Raw genomic sequence first — 22354 nt, 5'->3', positions numbered from 1 at the left:
TTTCAGGATGTGAGTGTTTGCTGGTTGCTGTGGGTTACAGACGCTCAGCATCAATGCAGTTGAAAGTAGTTTATTAAATCATGGGGGTTAAGATGAATGTATTTGATCCATGGGGCTGTATTGGTTGTCAGAGGGACAGCAGGTAGCCATGTTGGTCACACTTTTATCAGGAATGTATGATGTTAATATATTATTATACGGATTGTAGTCTGGGGAAAGACAAGGATGCCGGCAGATGACTAGGAAGGAAGGCGATTTGTAAAGTTCGCAGAGGTGCAAATTCCCCATCAGATGAGGAAGACAAAAGTTCATTTGTAAATCTGTGTTTTAAACCAGGCGTTTTATTCATGAATCCCAGAAGCTTGGCTAAGATTAAAAATTAATGCTCACAGCACAAGCGTCTTCTGAATATTTCACTGTAGCATTTCAATGAGTGTCAAACATCAAACCTCACATCACCGACAAAAGACACCATAGAAGAGCAGCAAAACCAGCCTGCCAACTCATTATTTTCTTATTCTCATCTCCTCTGAGTTCGACTTGTAGCATGCCTGCTTCTACACTGTTTAATCACCCCGATGATTTGCCTTTTTTTTTTTCCAATCAGATGGGCTTTAATAATAAATGTCCTTATGCCATTACATTATATTGTGGGTTTCGAAAATTTAAAATAAGCCTAATGCAATATTAATTGACTAGAGCGGTATAAAATAGCAGGGAACAGAGGCCACGCTTCATAGAGACTCTATCCTCGTCCACAAGGATTTCAGGGTCTACTACAGGGATTTCCCAGCCAGGTAAGGAGCCTCATTATTTGTTCTTTGCTACAAGCTCATCTATACACTCCTCTCATTTACCGCTGTCATTCCATTTCTGTATGCTACATATACATATATAATATATGGATATACTTTTGAAAATTGTGTTTTAGTTAATTGTTTTTTTTTCTTCTTTCCTCTCTCCCAGTGTTACTCCTCTGCAGTGTAATAATAACAATAATAATAATAATAAAAATAATATCAATTATTATTAATAATATTATTATGATCTGAAGATTAGTTACTTATATATTAAAAATGTTACAGATTAATAAACAGCCACAATCATTTTTCTGAATATAGGTTCTATTATTATTATTTTTTTACAATATATTTATACAATATAATCTATGTATAAAAAAAGTACATAAAACTGCATCTCCTAAAAGTATCTACCGCCCTCTCTCTCTGTTTACCTCTTTCGCTTTCTCTCTCCCCCTAGTTCTGCTTCTCTTGTTCTCTCTCTCCCTCCCAGTTCTCTCTCTCTCCCCAGTTCTCTCTCTCCCCAGTTCTCTCTCTCTCTCTCTCTCTCTCTCTCACCAGTTCTCTCTCTCTCCCCCAGTTCTCTCTCTCCCCCCAGTTCTCACTCTCTCTCTCACCAGTTCTCTCTCTCCCCTAGTTCTCTCTCTCCCCAGTTCTCTCTCTCTCACCAGTTCTCTCTCTCTCACCAGTTCTCTCTCTCCCCCAGTTCTCACTCTCTCTCTCCCCAGTTCTCTCTCTCCCCAGTTCTCTCTCTCTCTCTCTCTCTCTCTCTCTCACCAGTTCTCTCTCTCTCCCCCAGTTCTCTCTCTCCCCCCAGTTCTCACTCTCTCTCTCACCAGTTCTCTCTCTCCCCAGTTCTCTCTCTCTCACCAGTTCTCTCTCTCTCACCAGTTCTCTCTCTCCCCCAGTTCTCACTCTCTCTCTCACCAGTTCTCTCTCTCCCCTAGTTCTATCTCTCTCTCTCCCCCCTTCTCTCTCTCACCAGTTCCCTCTATCTCCCCAGTTCTCTTTCTCTCCCCCCAGTTCTCTCTCTCTCTCCCCCCCAGTTCTCTCTCTCTCACCAGTTCTCTCTCTCCCCAGTTCTCCCGCTCCCCAGTTCTCTCTCTCCCCCCAGCTCTCCCTCTCTCCCCCAGTTCTCTCTCTCTCCCCCAGTTTTCTCTCTCTCCCCTATAGTTCTCTCTCTCCCCCTAGTTCTCTCCCCCCTCAATTCTCTCTCTCTCCCCCTAGTTCTCTCTCCCCCTAGTTCTCCCCCCCCCCCAATTCTCTCTCTCTCCCCAGTTCTCTCTCTATCCCCAGTTCTCTCTCTCTCCCTCCCAGCTCTCTCTCCCCAGTTCTCTCTCCCCCCCAGTTCTCTCTCTCCCCAGTTCTCTCTCCCCCCAGTTCTCCCTCTCTCTCCCCAGATCTCTCTCTCTCCCCAGTTCTCTCTCTCTCCCCAGGTCTCTCTCTCTCTCCCCCAGTTCTCTCTCTCTCCCCCAGTTCTCACTCTCTCTCTCACCAGTTCTCTCTCTCCCCTAGTTCTATCTCTTTCTCTCCCCCTTCTCTCTCTCACCAGTTCCCTCTATCTCCCCAGTTCTCTTTCTCTCCCCCCAGTTCTCTCTCTCTCTCCCCCCCAGTTCTCTCTCTCTCACCAGTTCTCTCTCTCCACAGTTCTCCCGCTCCCCAGTTCTCTCTCTCCCCCCAGCTCTCCCTCTCTCCCCCAGTTCTCTCTCTCTCCCCCAGTTTTCTCTCTCTCCCCTATAGTTCTCTCTCTCCCCCTAGTTCTCTCCCCCCTCAATTCTCTCTCTCTCCCCCTAGTTCTCCCCCCCCCCCCAATTCTCTCTCTCTCCCCAGTTCTCTCTCTATCCCCAGTTCTCTCTCTCTCCCTCCCAGCTCTCTCTCCCCAGTTCTCTCTCCCCCCCAGTTCTCTCTCTCCCCAGTTCTCTCTCCCCCCAGTTCTCCCTCTCTCTCCCCAGATCTCTCTCTCTCCCCAGTTCTCTCTCTCTCCCCAGGTCTCTCTCTCTCTCCCCCAGTTCTCTCTCTCCCAGTTCTCTCTATCTCCTCCAGTTCTCTCTTTCTCTCCCCCGGTTCTCTCTCCCCCCTAGTTATCTCTCTCTCCCTAGTTCTATCTCTCTCCCAACAGTTCTCTCTCTCTCCCCCCAGTTCTCTCTCTCTCCCCAGTTCTCTCTCTCTCCCCCTAGTTCTCTCTCTCTCCCGCTAGTTCTCTCTCTCTCCCCCAGTTCTCTCTCTCCCCCCCAGTTCTCGCTCTCTGCCAGTTATCTCTCCCCCCAGTTCTCTCTCTCTCCCCCCTTAGTTTTCTCTCTCTCCCTCCCCCCAGTTCTCTCTCCCCCTAGTTATCTGTCTCCCCCCCCAGTTCTCTCTCTCCCCCCAGTTCTCTCCCCCCAGTTCTCTCTCTCTCTCCCCCAGTTCTCTATCCCCCCAGGCCTCTCTCTCTCTCCCCCCAGTTCTCTCTCTCTCCCCCCCAGTTCTCTCTCTCTCTCCAGTTCTCATTCTCTATTTCTATCTCGCTCTTGTCCCCTCTTCCTCTCTCTTTCTTTCTAGTTCTCTCAGTCTCATGCTTCTCTCTCGCTTTCTCTCCCTAGCTCTCTCTCATTTTCTATTGTTCTCTCTGTCTCTTGTCATCTCTCTTCCTCTCTCTCCCCCTCTCTAGTTCTCACTCTCTCTTGTTCTCTCTCTCTCCCCTCTCTCTCTTTCTGTCTCTCTAGTCCCCCCTCCTCTCTCTCCTGTTCTCTAACTCTCTCCCCCCTCTCTCTAGCCACAGCCACAATACATTTTCTGAATATAGGTTCTATTCTTTTTATTTATTTATATATTTATTCAATATAATATTTGTATAGAAAGGTACATAAAACTGCATCTCCTAAAGGTATCTACCACCCTCTCTCTCTCTCTCTCTCTTTTCTCACTTTCTTTACTTATTTTGCTTTCTCTCTCCACTAGTTCTCTCTCTCTCTCCCTCTCTCTCCCCCTTCTCATTCTCTCTCTCTCTCTCTCTCTTTCACCCCCTCTCTGGTTCTCACCCTCTGGTTCTCTCTCTCTTCCTCTCTGTCTCCAGTTCTCTCTCTCTCTCTCTCTCTCTCTAGTTCTCTCGCCCCCTCTCTCTAGTTTTCTTTTTTTCTCTCATTCTCTCTGTCTCTTTCTTTCTAGTTCTTTCTCTCTTTATCCCCTTCTCTCACTTTCTCTCTCCCCCAACTCTCTCTCTCTAGTTCTCTCTCTCTCTCTGGTCCTCATCTCTCTCTCTCTGGTCCTCATCTCCTCATCTCTCTCTCTCTGGTCCTCATCGCTCTCTCTCTCTCTGGTCCTCATCTCTCTCTCTGGTCCTCATCTCTCTCTCTGGTCCTCATCACTCTCTCTCTCTGGTCCTCACCCCTCTCTCTCTCTGGTCCTCATCTCTCTCTTTGGTCCTGATCTCTCTCTCTCTCTGGTCCGCATGTCTCTCTCTCTTTCTCTCTCTCTAGTCCTCATCTCTCTCTGGTCCTCATCTCTCTGTCTCTCTCTGGTCCTCATCTCTCTCTTTGGTCCTCATCTCTCTCTCTCTCTCTGGTCCGCATCTCTCTCTCTAGTCCTCATCTCTCTCTGGTCCTCATCTCTCTGTCTCTCTCTGGTCCTCATCTCTCTCTCTGTCTCTGTCTGGTCCTCATCTCTTTCTCTCTCTGGTCCTCATATCTCTCTCCCTCTCTCTCTGGTCCTCACCTCTCTCTGGTCCTCATGTCTCTATCTCTCTCTGGTCCTCATCTCTCTCTCTGGTCCTCATCTCTCTCTCTCTCTCTGGTCTTCATCTCTCTCTCTCTCTCTGGTCCTCATCTCTCTCGCTTTCTCTCTCTCTCTCTGGCCCTCATCTCTCTCTCTAGTCCTCATCTCTCTCTCTGGTCCTCATCTCTCTCTCTCTCTCTCTGGTCCTCATCTCTCTCTCTGGTCCTCACCTCTCTCTCTGGTCCTCATCTCTCTCTGGTCCTCATCGCTCTCTCTCTCTCTGGTCCTCATCTCTCTGGTCCTCATCTCTCTGGTCCTCATCTCTCTCTCTGGTTCTCATCTCTCTCTCTCTCTCTGGTCCTCATCTCCTCATCTCTCTCTGGTCCTCATCTCTCTCTCTCTCTGGTCCTCATCTCTCTCTCTGTCCTCATCTCTCTCTCTCTGGTTCTCATCTCTCTCTCTCTCTCTCTGGTCCTCATCTCTCTCTCTCTCTCTCTCTCTGGTCCTCATCTCTCTCTCTGGTCCTCATCTCTCTCTCTCTCTCTCTAGTCCTCATCTCTCTCTCTCTGGCCCTCATTTCTCTCTCTGGCCCTCATTTCTCTCTCTGGTCCTCATCTCTCTCTCTCTCTCTCTCTCTCTCTCTCTCTCTCTCTGGTCCTCATCTCTCTCTCTGGTTCTCAACTCTCTCTCTGGTCCTCATCTCTCTCTCTCTCTCTCTCTGGTCCTCATCTCTCTCTCTCTCTCTCTCTCTGGTCCTTATCTCTCTCTCTGGTCCTCATCTCTCTCTCTCTGGTCCTCATCTCTCTCTCTCTAGTTCTCATCTCTCTCTGGTCCTCATCTCTCTCTCTCTCTGGTTCTCATCTCTCTCGCACTCTCTCTCTGGCCCTCATCTCACTCTCTAGTCCTCATCTCTCTGTCTCTCTCTGGTCCTCATCTCTCTCTCTGGTCCTCACCTCTCTCTCTCTCTGGTCCTCATCTCTCTCTCTCTGGTCCTCATCACTCTCCCTCTCTGGTCCTAATCTCTCTCTGGTGGTCCTCATCTCTCTCTCTCTCTCTGGTCCTCACCTCTTTCTCTCTCTCTCTGGTCCTCCTCTCTCTTTCTCTCTCTGTCTGTCTCTGGTCCTCATCTCTTTCTATCTCTTTGGTCCTCATATCTCCCTCCCTCTCTCTGGTCCTCATCTTTCTCTCTCTCTGGTTCTCATCTCTCTCTCTCTGGTCCTCATCTCTCTCTCTCTGGTCCTCATCTCTCTATCTTGTCCTCATCTCTCTCTCTCTCTGGTCCTCATCATCTCTCTCTGTCTCTCTCTGGGCCTCATCTCTTTCTCGCTCTGGTCCTCATATCTCTCTCCCTCTCTCTCTCTCTGGTCCTCATCTCTCTCTGGTCCTCATCTCTCTCTCTCTCTGGTCCTCATCTCTCTCTCTCTGGTTCTCATCTCTCTCTCTGTCTCTCTCTCTCTGGTCCTCATCTCTCTCTCTCTGGTCCTCATCTCTCTCTCTCTCTGGTCCTCATCTCTCTCTCTCTCTCTGGTCCTCATCTCTCTCTCTCTCTGGTCCTCATCTCTCTCTCTCTCTCTCTCTGGTCCTCATCTCTCTCTCTCTCTCTGGTCCTCATCTCTCTCTCTCTCTGGTCCTCATCTCTCTCTCTCTCTGGTCCTCATCTCTCTCTCTGGTCATCATCTATCTCTCTCTCTGGTCCTCATCTCTCTCTCTCTCTTTCTTCTGTCTTTTTAGATTATGTTGTGCACATGCCAAATTTATATGTAAGGTCTGTGATTGTTGTGTGTGTTTTCTGAATTTATGAATCCAGGGTGCCCCTCAAGGATCTTAATAGTACACAACACATATGCTTGCTCTTTGTATTATGATTATTTTCATATAACTCATTTGTACTGGAGACTGACTACTTGACATGGGAAGATACAAATGTGTTAATGTAGCAATCTCAGGACTTAGATGATATTTTCATTTGGTTCTTCCTCTTCAGGTGACTGCACTCCTTTCCAGCTGAAATCCAATCCCAATCATTAGGCTGATCAGCTTCTATTTGGGATATACATTGCAATAAGAAAGTACTGAAACTTTAGCCCATAGGGAATCCTATTTATTATTTTGAATGTGGCATGCCATAATGTTTTCAGCTTCTGGAGGAAGAAAAATGTTTTCCAAGGTATGTATTCGCAATAATACCTCTATATAACGAATTAATTAGACAGTACAGAACAGCAATTACATGCAGCAGCGACCAATCACATGTAACCTGTCATCAGCACAATGACAGAGTATAGTACATAGCTTATATTATGGGTTACTGTACCTGCATAATGCTCTCTGCCTCTCTTTCTTTCTTTTTTTTTTAACAAAACACAGAAGCTTGATTGATCCCAATGACAGATATAACTTAAAAATTCCTTTGTATTTTCTTATTTTATTGTTTGAACTCATATTATTTATTTATACAACAAAACTCACCTGCATATAACATTTCACAAAGCAAGGACATATTTTTTTAAATGTTGCTCTTAAAACTTTCTATGATAATGCAATTTGCTGACTGTTCTTAAAAACAAGTTATACCAGGGAACATACATTATCATGGATTTCTATTCATAAAATAGGATGGAAAAATAGATAACTACAGTTATACTAAATTATTGCTGCTAGAATTCCAAGTCCAACCAGATAAATAAAATTGTTATAGATCATCAATCAGAGCCATAAGGACTTACTTTATATGCACTCAATTTCCACCAAACCAAAACTAATTGCATGCATACCTCTAGGCCACTCAGGGATCTGATCAATTAGTCATTAAGCACTCCATTAGAGGGGTTTTAAGCTTGCTAGTATAAATGCTAGTATAAATGTCTGCTGTCAATTTGCTTGTAATTGAGTGAATCAAAGGAGATCCAGCTATTAGCACACAAGAGCATGAATGATGTATCCCAAGTTTTATTATACAAAATATTAATCTATTAGAAGGTGGACGTTTATTTCCGAGTCCCCCTGCTATCATTAGGAGACAACGCAAGTCACTTTATGATATGGATATTTTATGGCTGGATGTAAGCATTATGTACAGGTTTCAATTTGTCTGATGAGTAATATTTCATAGAGTATTAAAGGACCACTATCATGAAAAAAATGCTCTGATAACTGTATATAAATAACAGTCAAATTGATAATATTCTGTATTTCAGCACCATTTTTATTTTATGATATGTTATTTATATATATTGCCAGGGGTGATTGAGTAGATGGAGCAACAGATTTTATTTTTGAAAAGGAGGTTTCAACCATTTGTATGCACCCTGGTGGTGTTATGGTTTGTCGTTGCCTCTGTCACTGTCATTTTTGCAGGCCAGCTTGGGATGAATGGGAATGTAGTGAACAATATTAATACACCCATAAGCAATAGAAAAAGTCATTTTTATACATCTGCTTAAAGGGGTTGTAAATCCTCATGTTTATTCACCTTATGCATCCTATGCATTAAGGTGAAAAAACACCTGGCAGTCACCAGCCCCCATTTTACTTACCTGAGCCTGTCATCTCTTTGGCAGGGACGTGATGTCCCTCTCTCCACGGGGTCCCAGCTCTTGATTGGATAGATTGATAGCAGCGCAGCCATTGGCTGCCTGCTGTCAATCAAATCCATTGACGCGGACGCCTGGGGGCGGGGCCAAGTCTAACATTCCTGTCTGTGGATGCAAATGCTGGACTCGGGAGCACGCCCGCAAGGTAACCCCCTCGTGAGATCGCTTCTCTTAGGGGGTTAACTGATGCGGGGAGGAGCCGCGAGAGCCAACAGAGGACACCACAAGAGGATGTTTGGGGCCACTCTGTGCAAAACGAGCTGCACAGTGGAGGTAAGTATGATATGTTTGTTATTTAAAAAAACGAAAAAAAACAAAACAAAACAAAGATCATTTACAATCACTTTAAAGGATGCTTTAGTGGACATATAGGGAGAGATTTACTAAAACTGGTGCCCACAGAATCTGGCACAGCTGTGCATAGTAATAAGTCAGCAACTAAGGTTGTATTGTCAAAGTGTAATTGAACAACCTTAAGTTAGAAGCTGATTGGTTACTATGCACAGATGTACCAGATTCTGTGTGCACCAGTTTTAGTAAATTTAGTAAAACAATATTGGAAATTATTCTGTTGAAAGTTCTGCGGAAGGTACCTGCTGCCTGCTTCATATTTACACACATAAGTAAAAAACACAGTATATACTGTATCAAATAATTACACATCCCCTTTGTCCCTAGTGGTCTGCCCAGTGTCCTGCATGCACTCTTATATTATAAATACTATTCTTTATGCCAGGAAACTGGAGATTGTCCATAGCAACCAAAAAATGTCCATTTACATCAAAAGTGGTTATAGACCAGCTAGAAAACAGCGATAATAAATTAGAATCATTCGCAGAATTGAGCGATATTAATTTGTGGGGAAATTCTTCATCAAACACTAAAAGTGACAGCGACAATTCTGCAACTCAGCACATATCAGTGTTTTTGATTTGATGACATTATTGAATAATTTTTTGTTATAATTATTTATAGTTATTTATTTTATTTTTCATTCTATCTATCTATCTATCTATATATATATATATATATATATATATATATATATATATATACCACCAGGGAAGTTAATAAATAATCAGAGGGAGATTTCAGTAATATGCCAGGCCTTGTTTCAAAGCATTTTTTGTTTATGGATCTGAATTGTTTTCGGTAGGGACATGCACACGGGCACGTCAATTTAGATCCCTAACCCAAAACTGAAAGATTTGAATCTCAGGGCATGCATTTTCCATGCTTACAAGTGTAAACTATGTAAACACATGTAAATGCGTATACATAGATGCAAACAGTGCATTCTGGTACTGAAAAGAAAGCAGGAGTATATAAAACTATAATTTCACTCATTTAAAAGGCAAGCAATTTACTAATCATTTATGCAGGAACTTTTGTTCCAGAAAAAAAACTTGCCTATGTGATCAGCAAAATGCTTACAGAAGTATGCTCATTTTTGAATTTCTTACACTGTAATAATGTCTATTTTTAACATAATCAATAAATAAATGTATATATATATATATATATATATATATATATATATATATATATATATATATATATATATATATATATATATATATATATTTTTTTTTTTATTCATGCATCCCTGCAGGCGTGCACAAGAAAGAACAAGGCACCAGCTTGCTGCCCCTTGTAATTTTGCTTCCCTAAGCTCCTGTCTATTTGGCCTACCTATAAATCTGAGTTTGAGTATAATGCAACCTAATGATAAGATAATACCACTTGCGACAGCTGAAATATAAATTATAAATTAAATATGTAGATGTGTGTCCAGTATATCTAACCAACATGTTCAGCATCCAGTTACTAAATTAAGAAGTAAAATTAAACATTTATTAGGAATCTAACTGATGATTACATTGTGACTTGAGTCTTATTTATATATGAGCTGCTTCCAATACAGGTCATAGGGCTGATTTATTAAAGCAACCATAGTTTGTTAAACCAAGATATTTGCAATACTATCAAATTTTTTTTCATCATGTGTCTTTTTATCTTTAGTAATAAAAAAAATATGTAGAACAAGCCCTTGGGGGTAATTTAATAAAGGGATTATAGTTATTACTGGTTAAGTGAACCCCTGTTTACTTCTGCCACCCATTTACATACATGATAACATTTGTTGTATTAGAGCCTAACTCTAGCCAACATTTTTGTTTTGTTTAGAATGGAAGAAATAAAGTTTTGTCTAGTTTTTTTTCTTTTGTCTTTGATTAAGACAAATGTGATGAAGTAATTCCCACACTTCTGGTCTCTGTTGCACCCATACAATAAATTGGGGGGTATAGTTGTCACTATAGGAGGAGAGCATGGAAAGAAGCAAACTGTTATTCCCTACTCTACTAAAATGTGATTTGTGTGTCCCCTTTGGAGAAATGTTCCATTACTTCCTGTCCTAATAAATATTGAGGGGCATCATCCTTATGGGGACACATTTGGCAGCAAAAACTTGGCAGAGGTCCTAACCTTTTCACACTTTAGCCAAAATGAAATAAAAAGTTTTGACTGGATTTATACACATAATAAGGTGGTCGAAGGGAACATAGGTTTATTTAATCATTGACTCTCAGACTGCATTGTGTCACACACACTATGCGCATAGTGATTTATTCTTGTTCTTATTTACTTTAGGCTAAAACACACTAGAGCTGCCACGATGCGTCGACGTAATCGACTACGTCGACTAAGAAAATACGTGCGCGCAGGGCGTCGATGCGCCACAGTGGGGGCAGTGCTTAGTATCTACCACTGCCCTCCGTGCCGCCGTCCCCCTCTCTTCTCCCCCTCCGTGCCGCCGCCCCCCTCTCTTCTCCCCCTCAGTGCCGCCGTCCCTAGGGGTGCAACGGATCGTCACCGATCTGTGCGCACATGCCCCGATCCGCGGAGCGCTCCGCGGTCTCGGCCTTAGGAGAGGTCGCGGCTTCGGCCTAGCTCCGAAGCGGTGGCCATGTTTCTACACCCAGGCGTTTACAATGTGATCGCTCCGATGGACCGATCACTTGTAAACAAACCGGCGTCATGACATGACGCCAGTTTTTCTCTCCCCTCTCTGTACTGATCTGTGCAGTGGAGGGGAGAGGTCGGATGGATGCAGCCATCCCTCCATACCCTGCCAATACTCTGCCAGCCCGATACTCTGCCAGCCAATGCAATACTCTGCCAGCCAATGCAATACTCTGCCCGCCAATGCAATACTCTGCCCGCCAATGCAATACTCTGCCTGGCAATACTCTGCCAGCCAATGCAATAATCTGCCAGCCAATACTCTGCCAGCCAATGCAATACTCTGCCAGCCAATACTCTGCCAGCCAATGCAATACTCTGCCCGCCAATACTCTGCCCGCCAATACAATACTCTGCCTGCCAATACTCTGCAATACTATACTCTGCCAGCCAATGCAATACTCTGCAATACTATACTCTGCCAGCCAATGCAATACTCTGCAATACAATACTCTGCCAGCCAATGCAACACTCTGCCAGCCAATGCAATACTCTGCCAGCCAATGCTCTGCCCGCCTATACTCTGCAATACTATACTCTGCAATACTATACTCTGCCAGCCAATGCAATACTCTGCAATACAATACTCTGCCAGCCAATGCAATACTCTGCCCGCCAATGCAGTACAATACACTGCCCGCCAATACACTGCCCGCCAATACAATACTCTGCAATACAATACTCTGCAATACAATACTCTCAAGGTTATCCAAAGGATTAGCTAATCAAAAAAAAACCACTAGATTCATTAAAAAATAAAAAATAATAATCGGATAGTCGTTGACTAATCGAAAAAATAATCAATAGATTAGTTGACAGACAAATTAATCGTTAGTTGCAGCTCTAAAACACACTATTGCACTGCTATGCATTGCAGTTTCCACAGTGCATGTTGTGTGAACCAGTGTGTTGTGGTGCCATTTATTTTTGTGGCACCCTAATGCACCAAGGCAGTGTAGTTCTAATGCACATGCATTGCAGTGTACCACAACTCAAAGTAATTTATAACCCTGCATTATGATGCAATGCATTGCCAAAAATGAAGCACGTCCATATTTTTTTAGACAATTTGGTGTATTGCCAACCTATCCATTTAAATGGGCCTTCCTAAAACTATGCACATTAATGCATGAAAAACATGTGCCAGGGTTGCCAACTCCTAATGACTTTTTACAGACAAAACATCATATTATAAACAAAAGCAATTGATATTTAAAGCCTACATTTCATTTTAAGGAAAATATAATAAATGCACATATTTTTGCAGGAAAAATAAAAAGTGCATTACTTTTATTCCCCACAGGATCACAGGTGCAATGTCAGGCTCCTGCAGATATTTCTCCCTGCTTTCTGCCTGTATCTCCATAAGGGCTTTCAGGTAGAAAGCTGGACGAACTGTCAATGGACAGCGCACTTGCTGATCAGCGCACCCTTAGTTCACTGAAAACGACAGGCTGTCTGCCACAGTGGCATACGGGACTTGTAGTTTATTCATTCACAGATCTGTGAATGAATGAATGACGTGGCTGTATGGATGGAGCCCCACAGAGCCACACTCATTTTAAATCCAACAAACTCTTCATTAGATATAAAAGAGGTATACAGAGGGTGGAAGCAATACATTAAACTCCAGTGAAAAATATTATAGAGAACGATTGTCATAAACAGAGGTTTACAGATATCTTAACATGAAGAAAGACGATTATCATACAGTAACGTTCTAAAAATGATCGTGCAAATATGTTGTTATATGCATAGCCAGGTATATAGGATATATTCAAGAAAAGTTTCTGCTCACAATAATCCAAAAGGGCGTATAAACATAGGTAAAGATAACTTTGTGCAAACTGATAATACTCATTTGGTTACCAGTTCTTTTTCTGTGGAGGTAGATGCCAAGTCTAGCCAATGATCCCATATTTTATGGTATTTTGTCGGGCATTTTCTGTGTATGTAAATTACCTTTTTATAGGGTAAGGACTGACTGACAGCCACCACCGATTCCTGAAGCGTTGGTGTGGAGGTCTGAAGCCACACTCTACTATCAACAATCTAGCCATAAATAATGTTTCCTGTAAGAAAATGTGAAGTCTATTAATATCCTGATCAGGGAGTAGCCCCAACAAGCAATGTTTAGGGCATAGAGTCAGCAGGAGCCCATTTCATCATGTAGAAATCAGACCATCTGCTTCCAATATCCCTGAATGGTGGGGCAAGTCAACAGTAGGTTGTAGAAGGAACCACTGGGTTTTCCACATCTGGGGAAAGAAGAGTCATAGTGAGGTTTATTACTGGTTAAGCGGATAGGGGTCATATAGGATCTATGTAGTATATACAGTTGGGTAAGTCTATCAGATAACTTTGGATAGAACATCTTACAGGATGTTAAAACGAGCCACACTAATTTTAAATGTGACAGTGGCTGCAGAGGAAAAGAACCCCCGCCAGTTGTCACAAGGGAGGCTCAGGAGGTGAGGTTCAGGGTGCTTTATCAACATTTTACATGCTACACCCTAAATATGGGTGTAAATTGAAACATGTTCCTAGCTTTTTAAAACAGTACAAACAATATGTAAACATTAACAATGCTCATAACAAGCAATGTACCAGGCCTTAAAATTAAAAAGTCAAAACAGCATGGCAATATATGAGCAAGACTAAGGTACACTGGGATAGAAGGGAAAGGTTCTGCAATGTGCACAGTGTGCCCACGGGGGGAAATGGGCATGGCCACTGGGAGGGTCTTAAAGGAGGATTGAACAGAATTTTGCCCTGCTGTATACAATGTACCGATATACGACAATCCTTGTAACCACAAATACTAATTACTTTGCCAAAACTGACAGGCTCACAGACACAAATAAACCTCAGGACAAAGAATCATTTTTCTTTTATAAAACGTTTCCATCAAATATGTTTTTATGCACACAAAGAGGATATTTTTGTCTTACTGAGCACACCTTAAAGAAAAACTTAATTAAAACCAGAAATTATTGAGACAATAAGCAGTAAATAACAAACAAAACAACATATGGAGTTCTGCAGTCAGGATGAGCGCCACATTCCTCTCTAACATTGGTGTCTCTAGAGTGCCACCACTTTACATCAGTGTCCCCAAAATGCCACCACCTTACATCAGTGCCTGTAGAGTGCCACCACTTTACATCAGTGCCTTCGCCTTACATCAGTGCACCTAGAGTGCCATCACCTTACCTCAGTGTCCCCAGAGTGCCCCCACCTTACATCTGTGCCACCAGAGTGCCACTACCTTATGTCAGTGTCCCCCGCGTGCCATGACCTTACATCAGGGTGCCAAGAGCCACTCCATTACATTGGGTTCTCAAAAGTGTCATCCCCATAAATCAGGGTCCCTAGAGTCCCCCCTCCTTACATCAGGGTCCTCAGAACACCCCTCCTCACATCACGGTCCCCAGAGTAAACCCCCCCTTCTTATATCAAGGTCCCCAGAGCTTCCCTTCCTTTAACATTATATTAGGGTCTCCCTCTCCAGAGGTCCCTTACCTTCTTGCATGTTGCATCAGAGTTTACTGAGCTACTCCATTCTGTCATGTGAAGCTGGGAGACGGGGCGCTTGCAGCAGGTCCAGACTCTGGAGGGGGAAGTTCTGTCCTCCACCTCTGAATGTTGGGGGCGGGGTCAGCACATGGCTGGTTAGCTAACACACCAGGCTGTCCTAGCAACCAACTACTAGAGCTTGCAGTTGCGGCACGTGGCACTAACTTCAGTGGCCCACGGCAGGAAAAGAAAGAATCATTATCATCTGCAGTTCAAGGATGGACCCATCTAAATCCCCTGGCACCCACCTCTGGCTGCACTGTGTGTGGCTTTGTGCAGTGTTTTTTCACACCCTTTATGCCCCTAGCAGACATTCAGAGACAGATGTAAAAGCCACTGATGTTTACAAACTGTCTGTGAACTTACAGATGATTGGCAACCCTGGCGTGTGTTATTGCAATGCGCTAGGATACCAAGGTGTGTCCTGCTTATTGAGCCCCATACAAGGAAGTAGAAAACTTTGGAAAATATATATATATATATATATATATATTTTAAACTTCAGCTTTCTTTAATAAACCTGGTGATCCTGCCATGATGATCTTTGTTCAGATATTCTTTTCCCCTGTCTCCTAATTGCTCTCCTGTATTGTCACCCTGTTACATGCTCTTCTTGTGGAGACTATACGTGACCATGCTGATACTCAGTGTGCTGGCATGTTTTGCCATTGCCAAACAATCACATACTTTCTTATTCACAAAAAACTTATCCTATTTATAATATACATTTTATTTTATATTATTATATATTATTTCAAAGAGCAAGAAATGAATGTTTTAACAATGCAGACAACATTTATTCTGAAGCCTGTTTTCTGTGCAGGTAATGCGTAGCAGGTTTTCGCCATTCTGGTGACCCATATTGCAGCTACTGGATGCTAGCAGGCTCTGTCATATCTTTTCTTTAGGTCTAGCTGTACTGTATGTATACATGTATGCAGCTGTGAACATCCTCCAAAAAATGAAATCATTTGGGGAATATGAACATTAACGTGCAGCATAACGTGAGTATGCTAACACACCACAATGTTATCTTAGGGCCCTTGAAACTGCTTCCACTATTACAACTTTTATGTGTACTAATAATAATGCTGATAATGATATCAGAAGTCAGAACTTTAATATAATAATTGTTAGGAAAACAATCTGGTCAACTATAATTAAAAGGCACCCAAACCCATCACTAAAATATCTTCTTTTTTTTTTTTTGATTCTGGAAAGTTAAAGAAAGCTAATGTGTTCTGATCCCCAGGGGAAAAAGTATGTTTCCATTCTTCCTATATGCTGTCTAAAGCTGGGTACACACTATGAGAAAATCGGGGAACTATTGTCTGGTTTTATAAAAGAGAGGTAGGGTTTGCACTATGGAGACAAAAGATATTATGATAAAAAGGCCAAAAATTTGTTAAATCACATGTAAGGGGGGGGGGGGGGGGGGAGGCTGCCACTACCAAAAAATCCCAGCCTAATGGGTTGGAAAGAACTATAAATATCAAGGTGGTAGTTATGGCGCTCTCCTATGACAATGCAAAAATCGCATACTATTTATGAGTTAAAAATTATTCCAGCCTTCTTAAAGCGGTTCTGCACTCATAATAAAACATTTGCCCATTCTGTTGCCTCTAGTTCATATATTTGATAATGCCACCTGTTTTTTTTTTTTGATTTACCTACCTTTTGTAATCCGTAGTAGTTTATTTTCATCCCCTGCGGCGATGGGCGGTCTCTTGCGGGGATCAGCATCATTTCCTGCTGAAGCCCGCACTGTCTCCTGGGATCTCGTTCAAGTAATCCCAGGAGACATTGCGGCTAATGCACCCGACATCTCGCGAGATTTCGGCTAATACAGCCGACATCTCGCGTGATTTCGGTTATTACAGCCGAGATCTCACGAGACACATAAGACACATAAGAACATATGCAATATTAGCACCTTAAGAAGGCTGGAATAATTTTTAACTCATAAATAGTATGCGATTTTTGCATTGTCATAGGAGAGCGCCATAACTACCACCTTGATATTTATTGTCTGGTTTTACTTATTCCTTCAGTGCAAGTCAGAACCGATGATGGGAAATAACGTTCAAAAATTCTCGTACGACAAAGGCTTTTTTTTGTTGTTGTTTACTGTCTCTGATCACGGCCAGTCTTTCGAATCCGAATTTTCTCGTACGAAAACAGTACACATTAAACGTAAATTGTTCATTCTGTTCATGTACAAGAATAATTTTGGAGTTTGTCCTTTCAGAAATTTTGGTTTGCTAAATCTGAATCAGATGTCGAAAATGTACACACGATACGAAAATCGTACAATCGTGCCGTGTATGGAAACTTTCTTCCTATTTTCTCATAGTGTGTAGTGTACCCAGCTTTAGACTAGCTGTGAGGTCAGTAAGAGCACTCTTCCTCCATTCACAGCCATCCAAGAATACAGATAGCAAGAACAATGCTGCTTTGATAAACAGTACTTTTCTCTGTCTCTGAGTCCAATTACATTGAACATTTTAGCTGGCAAGCCCCCCTGCAGTCCTCCTGAAATGCTTTTTTTCAGGCAAATGCTTAGAGATGGAGAAAAGTGCCATTTGTCAAAGCAGACATCTCCTTGTTAGCTACATAAGACCCCTATAAAACCCAATTTGCTCCAGCAGGATAAAGGTAAATTCCTTTGTGATGCCTCAGAAGACAATTGGCTATTCCCTGGATTAACAATCTTTGTTATTACCTATAAATGTTAATATCCAGTTTTATTTTTCGCACTTAGAAATGCATCCAGCTCTTTTTTAAAACAATCTACAAAGTTGGCCAGGACTAGTTTTTGAGGGAGTCTATTTCACAATTTCACAGATCCTACTGTAAAGACTCTTTTGGAGTATAAATCTTTTTTCCTCTAGATGTAAAGAGTGTCCTTTTGTCCACGCTAATGACCGAAAAGTGAATAACACTTTATTAATCTACACTATGGGGGAGATTTACTAAAATTGGAGCACTCAGAATATGGTGAAAATGTGCGTGGTGGCAAATCAGCTTCTAACTTCAGCTTGTTCAATTAAGCTTTGAGAATAAGCTCACGTTCACATCGGCGCGTTTTGACATGTCAAATTGCATGCCAAATCACAGCCTATTGCCAGCACTGTCCCAATCGGTGTGACTTTGACTTTGTGACACCGCACCGATTTCCAAAAGTAGTTCCTGCACAACTTTTGGTGATTTCAGGGGCAATTTCAATAGACATCTGTGCATGAACCCGCACAGATGTCTTTCAAGACACTCGCACTGAAATGCAGGTTTGAAATTGTGTGAGTTCAGCTGAATTTCAAACCTGCGTTCAGTATAAATGAGGGCTGAAACCTGATTAGCTACAGCGGCACCCAATTTTACACTCTACCCTTTTAGTAAATCAATGCCTATGTTCACTATATGGGCCACCTATGCATTTATACATATCCCTCCAATCACCTCTTCTCAAGAGAGAATAAATTCAGTTCCTCTAATCTTTCTTCATAGATGAACTCCTCCATGCCTCCTATCAGTTTGGTTGCTCTTCTCTGCACTTTCTCCAGTTCCCTGATATCCTTTTTGTGAACTGGTGCCCAAATCTGAACTGCATATTCCAGATGAAGTCTTACTAATGATTTGTACAGGGAAAAATAATATCTCTCTCTCTCTCTCTCTCTGCAGTACATCTCTTAATAAAAGAAAGGATTTTGCTTTCCTTGGAAACTGTTGGATTCTTTATTTCTTTTATATTATGGAGAAAATAGAGGAAGATACTGGGCAGGAACACTAATGCCGCGTACACACGGTCGGAATTTCTGACAACAAATGTTCGATGTGAGCTTGTTGTCGGAAATTTCCGACAGCGTGGAGGCTCCATCGGACATTTTTTGGCAGAATTTCCGACAAACAAAATTTTTCGAGCTGGTTCTCAAATTTTCCCACAACAAAACCGGTTGTCGTAAATTCCAATCATGTGTACACAATTCCGACGCACAAAATTCTACGCATGCTCGTAATCAAGCAGACGAGCCACACTGGCTATTGAACTTCATTTTCCTCGGCTCATCGTACGTGTTGTACCTCACCGCGTTCTTGATGTTTGGCATTCCCAACAACATTTGTGTGACCGTGTGTATGCAAGTCAAGTTTGAGCCAACATCCGTCGGAAATAAATCCAGGATTTTGTAGTCGAAATGTCCGATTGTCTGTACGCGGCATTAGTACATTAGATGGACACAAACTGATTTATGATAGGGAAATCTCATTGCTGGAATATCAAAAACAAATCCAAAAAAGCCAAAGGCTGACCCAGCCCACCGGGTCCCACATATCACTTTTTGGTGATTCAACCTTTTAGGTAAAACAAATTAAACTAACATGGGCTTTATGATATAACAGTCTAAGATATAATTATCAGATAATATCTCTTTCAAAAAAAATATTAACCTATTATATTATTATCCAGAATGCTTGGTAGTGAAGAGCAAGGGTTCTGTTTCTGATAGGTGAACCTTTCATGAAAAGTCAAGATCTACTTCTTGGATTCCCTAACTGCTTCTATAGTCAAAGCAAAAGATATATAAATATCTTCCACCCTAAGTTCTGGTATGCTCACCTAAGCAAAGGTAATAGAACTTGGATTTCTTGCAGGATCCTGGGAAAACTGAGGATATCAAATCTCACAAGAGTTGGCTTCTGTACTGTGCAGAGAGGCATTCTTGGGATGGGATATGGTTTAGCTGATAAGCAGACCCTACTTTTCTCTGCAATGTGCACTTTAATGTTTGATTATTGGTCTGCTTCTTAAAGCATTTAGCAATTGTATTATTATCTCTACAGTGAAAGCAACTTCCCCACATCCATAAATAATATTATACAAAGTGATATGATTATCTATGTAAAAAACAAATGCATATGTTTTATTGACAGCATATAGAAACGTAATACTATTCGTTTTGTCATGTGTGCCATACTGCCTAAGGGCAGCGAGTTGTAACAGCATCCTGCGGGCTAATTTAATGCAAATTTATTTTTATTTTTTTACAAATTAAAACATGCCATAAATAAATAAATAGTCTACAGGGCAGTATTAAAAGTTCATAACTTTTACTATAATAATAATTAGTGATGATGTGAGGTCTGAGTTTATGAACTAGTACATTGATTAAATAAAAATATCACTTAACCATATTATTTTTTTAAATACGTTTTTTAAATACCAGGAGATATTCAAGTTGAATTCCAGACAAATATTCAAAAATGTTATTTAATCCAGTTATGTATCAATTTGGAAAAAAGCATTAGATGCATTTTTACATACAACTAGCATTTTTACCCAGATTTCTTCATATTTGACTGCTGTACTTAGAAAGGAAGGGGCAGCATTGTGAGCCAATCAAGGCTCAATTTCTTTGGACAGTACTTAGCATCCAAACACAGAGCATACAAACTAGAGATTTTATGCCCCGTACACACGAGAGGACTTAATTCCGAAGGAGTTCCCAACGGAGTTCCGCCGGAGTTCCGCCGGAGTTCCGACAGAGTTCCGACGCAACGGACTTGCCTACACACGATCACACTAAAGTCCGCCCGTCTGGTCCGCTGTGACGTACACCAGGTCCGACGAGACTATAAAACGGAAGTTCAATACCAAGTGCGCCACCCTTTGGGCTCCTTCTGCTAATTTCGTGTTTATCTCGTGTTAGTAGAAGTTTGGTGAGAGACGATTCGCGTTTTTCAGACTCGTATTTTTCAGAACGTTTTTCACTGCTTTTCAGTTTGTGCTTGTGAGGTTTGTATCTGTTTTTTAGTGCGTGTAGTCAGTTCGTCTCTGTATTTTGCAGTGCGATCTAACTGCGCTCGCTGACTTTCAGGTCGCTCTTCACAGGCCTTGCTGTTCTTCAGTGACGTCTGTTAAGTTCGCTCTGACAATCCGACCGTTTTGAAGCCATGTTGCGTGTACGTACTCGTCGTCGAGTTCGTGCTTTGCTTGCGCTTGGTGTTGTAGTTCATTCTGCAACCCAAGAACAGTCCTTGGACGGGGTGTTGAGGAGTTCATGGACGAAGAATTGGTTGCTCCAGCGTGACCAGTTCTCGCACATGCCTTTGCTTCGTGAGATCCGGGAGAATAATCCTGATGATTTCAGGAATTATCTCCGGATGACGGACCCCGTTTTTCACCGTCTGCTGGCTTTGCTGACCCCTTATATCAGCAGGCAGGATACCTGCATGCGGCAAGCCATCACTCCGGAGCAGAGGCTCGTCGCCACGTTGCGCTACTTGGCGACAGGGAGAAGCCTTCAGGACTTGAAGTTCTCGACAGGCATCTCCCCCCAGGCTCTGGGGATCATTATCCCAGAGACCTGTTCTGCCATTATACAGGTCCTGCAGGAGGACTATATTAAGGTAAGATTTTAGCATTTAACATCACATTTTATTGTCTTTAATGTTTGCTAATGCCTTGTATTTCTTTCCTCAATCTCTAATTACCATGATTGCAATATGCTGTGAATGTCCCCTTTGTCCTCATGCATGCTGCAATCTTTTAATGCTCCTTTTTTCTTTTTCATGCATATTTGCCTTCATTAAACCTCACCAACATGCTATGGTAGGCCCATATCCACCTAGTCTAGTCACTTAAAATGTCTTTTGTCAGCTCCATTCTATTGCTTTATCCTAAAACCAAACATTTTAAAGCTTATTCCAAATGGTCTGTGTCCCCTTAACTGAATCCCCCCCCCCCCCTTAATAGTATCCCAAATGGTCTGTGTGTCCTTTAACTGGATCCCCCCCACACACACTTAATATAATTCCAACGAGTCTGTGTGTCCTTAAATTAATGTTGAATTATATATTGTATTTTTAACACACTTCAACCCTGGAATGATTTTCCCCCCCTTCCTGACCTTCATCACTTTTTTGGGTGATTTGGCAGTGCGTTGTTTGAATTGACAATTGTGCGTCCTTGTAACATGGCTCCTCCTAGTAAATTATCTTCATTTTATTAGCACAAAGCGATTTTGTATTTGGTTGTCTTTGATCACCTCTGCTTTTTTAGTTTTGGTGATTAACCACCAACAAACCCAAAATGCATTTTTCTAAATATGCTTTTTTTTCTCTCTTTTCGCTCTAAAGAAAGATAGTCACAAAAATATATCACCATGATTTTTTGGGACCTCATTTGATGCTGATACGTAGTCTTTTAGTAAACAAAAATGTGTTAAAATGAATCACAATTTAAGCGTTTCTTGATTGTTTTTTTTTAAAGTTCTATCGTTTAGTAAATATGGTCTATTTTGCTGGCATTTTTAAAATCTTGCCATTTTTGAAACTAGTAATGGCGTTGCTAACCGTTTTTTTTTATGTTTTTTTATTTTTTTTTCTGGTGACTGCCACATTATGGCGGACACATTGGCCAATTTCCATACATTTTTGTGACCATTGTCATTAATACAGTGATCAATGCTGTCCAAAATTGTCTTGATTACTGTAAAAATGTCACATGCAGTGAAGGTGTTTTATTAAGCACAAGGGGGCCAAGGAATGGTTTAAAGTGTGTTCTGGGTGAGTGTTTTTCTTAACTGTCTGGGGGATGGGCTAGCAGTGACATGACCCTGATCACTGCTCCCAATGACAGGGAGCAGACGATCGGTGTCATGTGACTAGGCAGAAGCG

General features: G+C 42.0%; 1 long non-coding RNA gene across 1 annotated transcript in view; it reads left to right on the top strand.

Annotated features, from left to right (window-relative positions):
- The first annotated feature begins 582 nt into the window (after window positions 1–582).
- LOC143963375 (uncharacterized) overlaps window positions 583–22354 on the top strand; it is an 82536-nt gene continuing 60764 nt past the window's right edge. Inside the window, exons 1-2 of the long non-coding RNA XR_013270952.1 lie at window positions 583–797; window positions 6475–6657. This is a non-coding gene — a long non-coding RNA (uncharacterized LOC143963375). The remainder of the gene's footprint in view (window positions 798–6474; window positions 6658–22354) is intronic.

This window comes from Lithobates pipiens, unplaced genomic scaffold (assembly GCF_037356315.1).
Source record: "Lithobates pipiens isolate NorthernLeopardFrog02 unplaced genomic scaffold, aLitPip1_a1.2 Scaffold_8, whole genome shotgun sequence".
Taxonomy (NCBI): Eukaryota; Metazoa; Chordata; class Amphibia; order Anura; family Ranidae; genus Lithobates; species Lithobates pipiens.
This window is presented reverse-complemented; position numbering and strand designations above follow the sequence as displayed.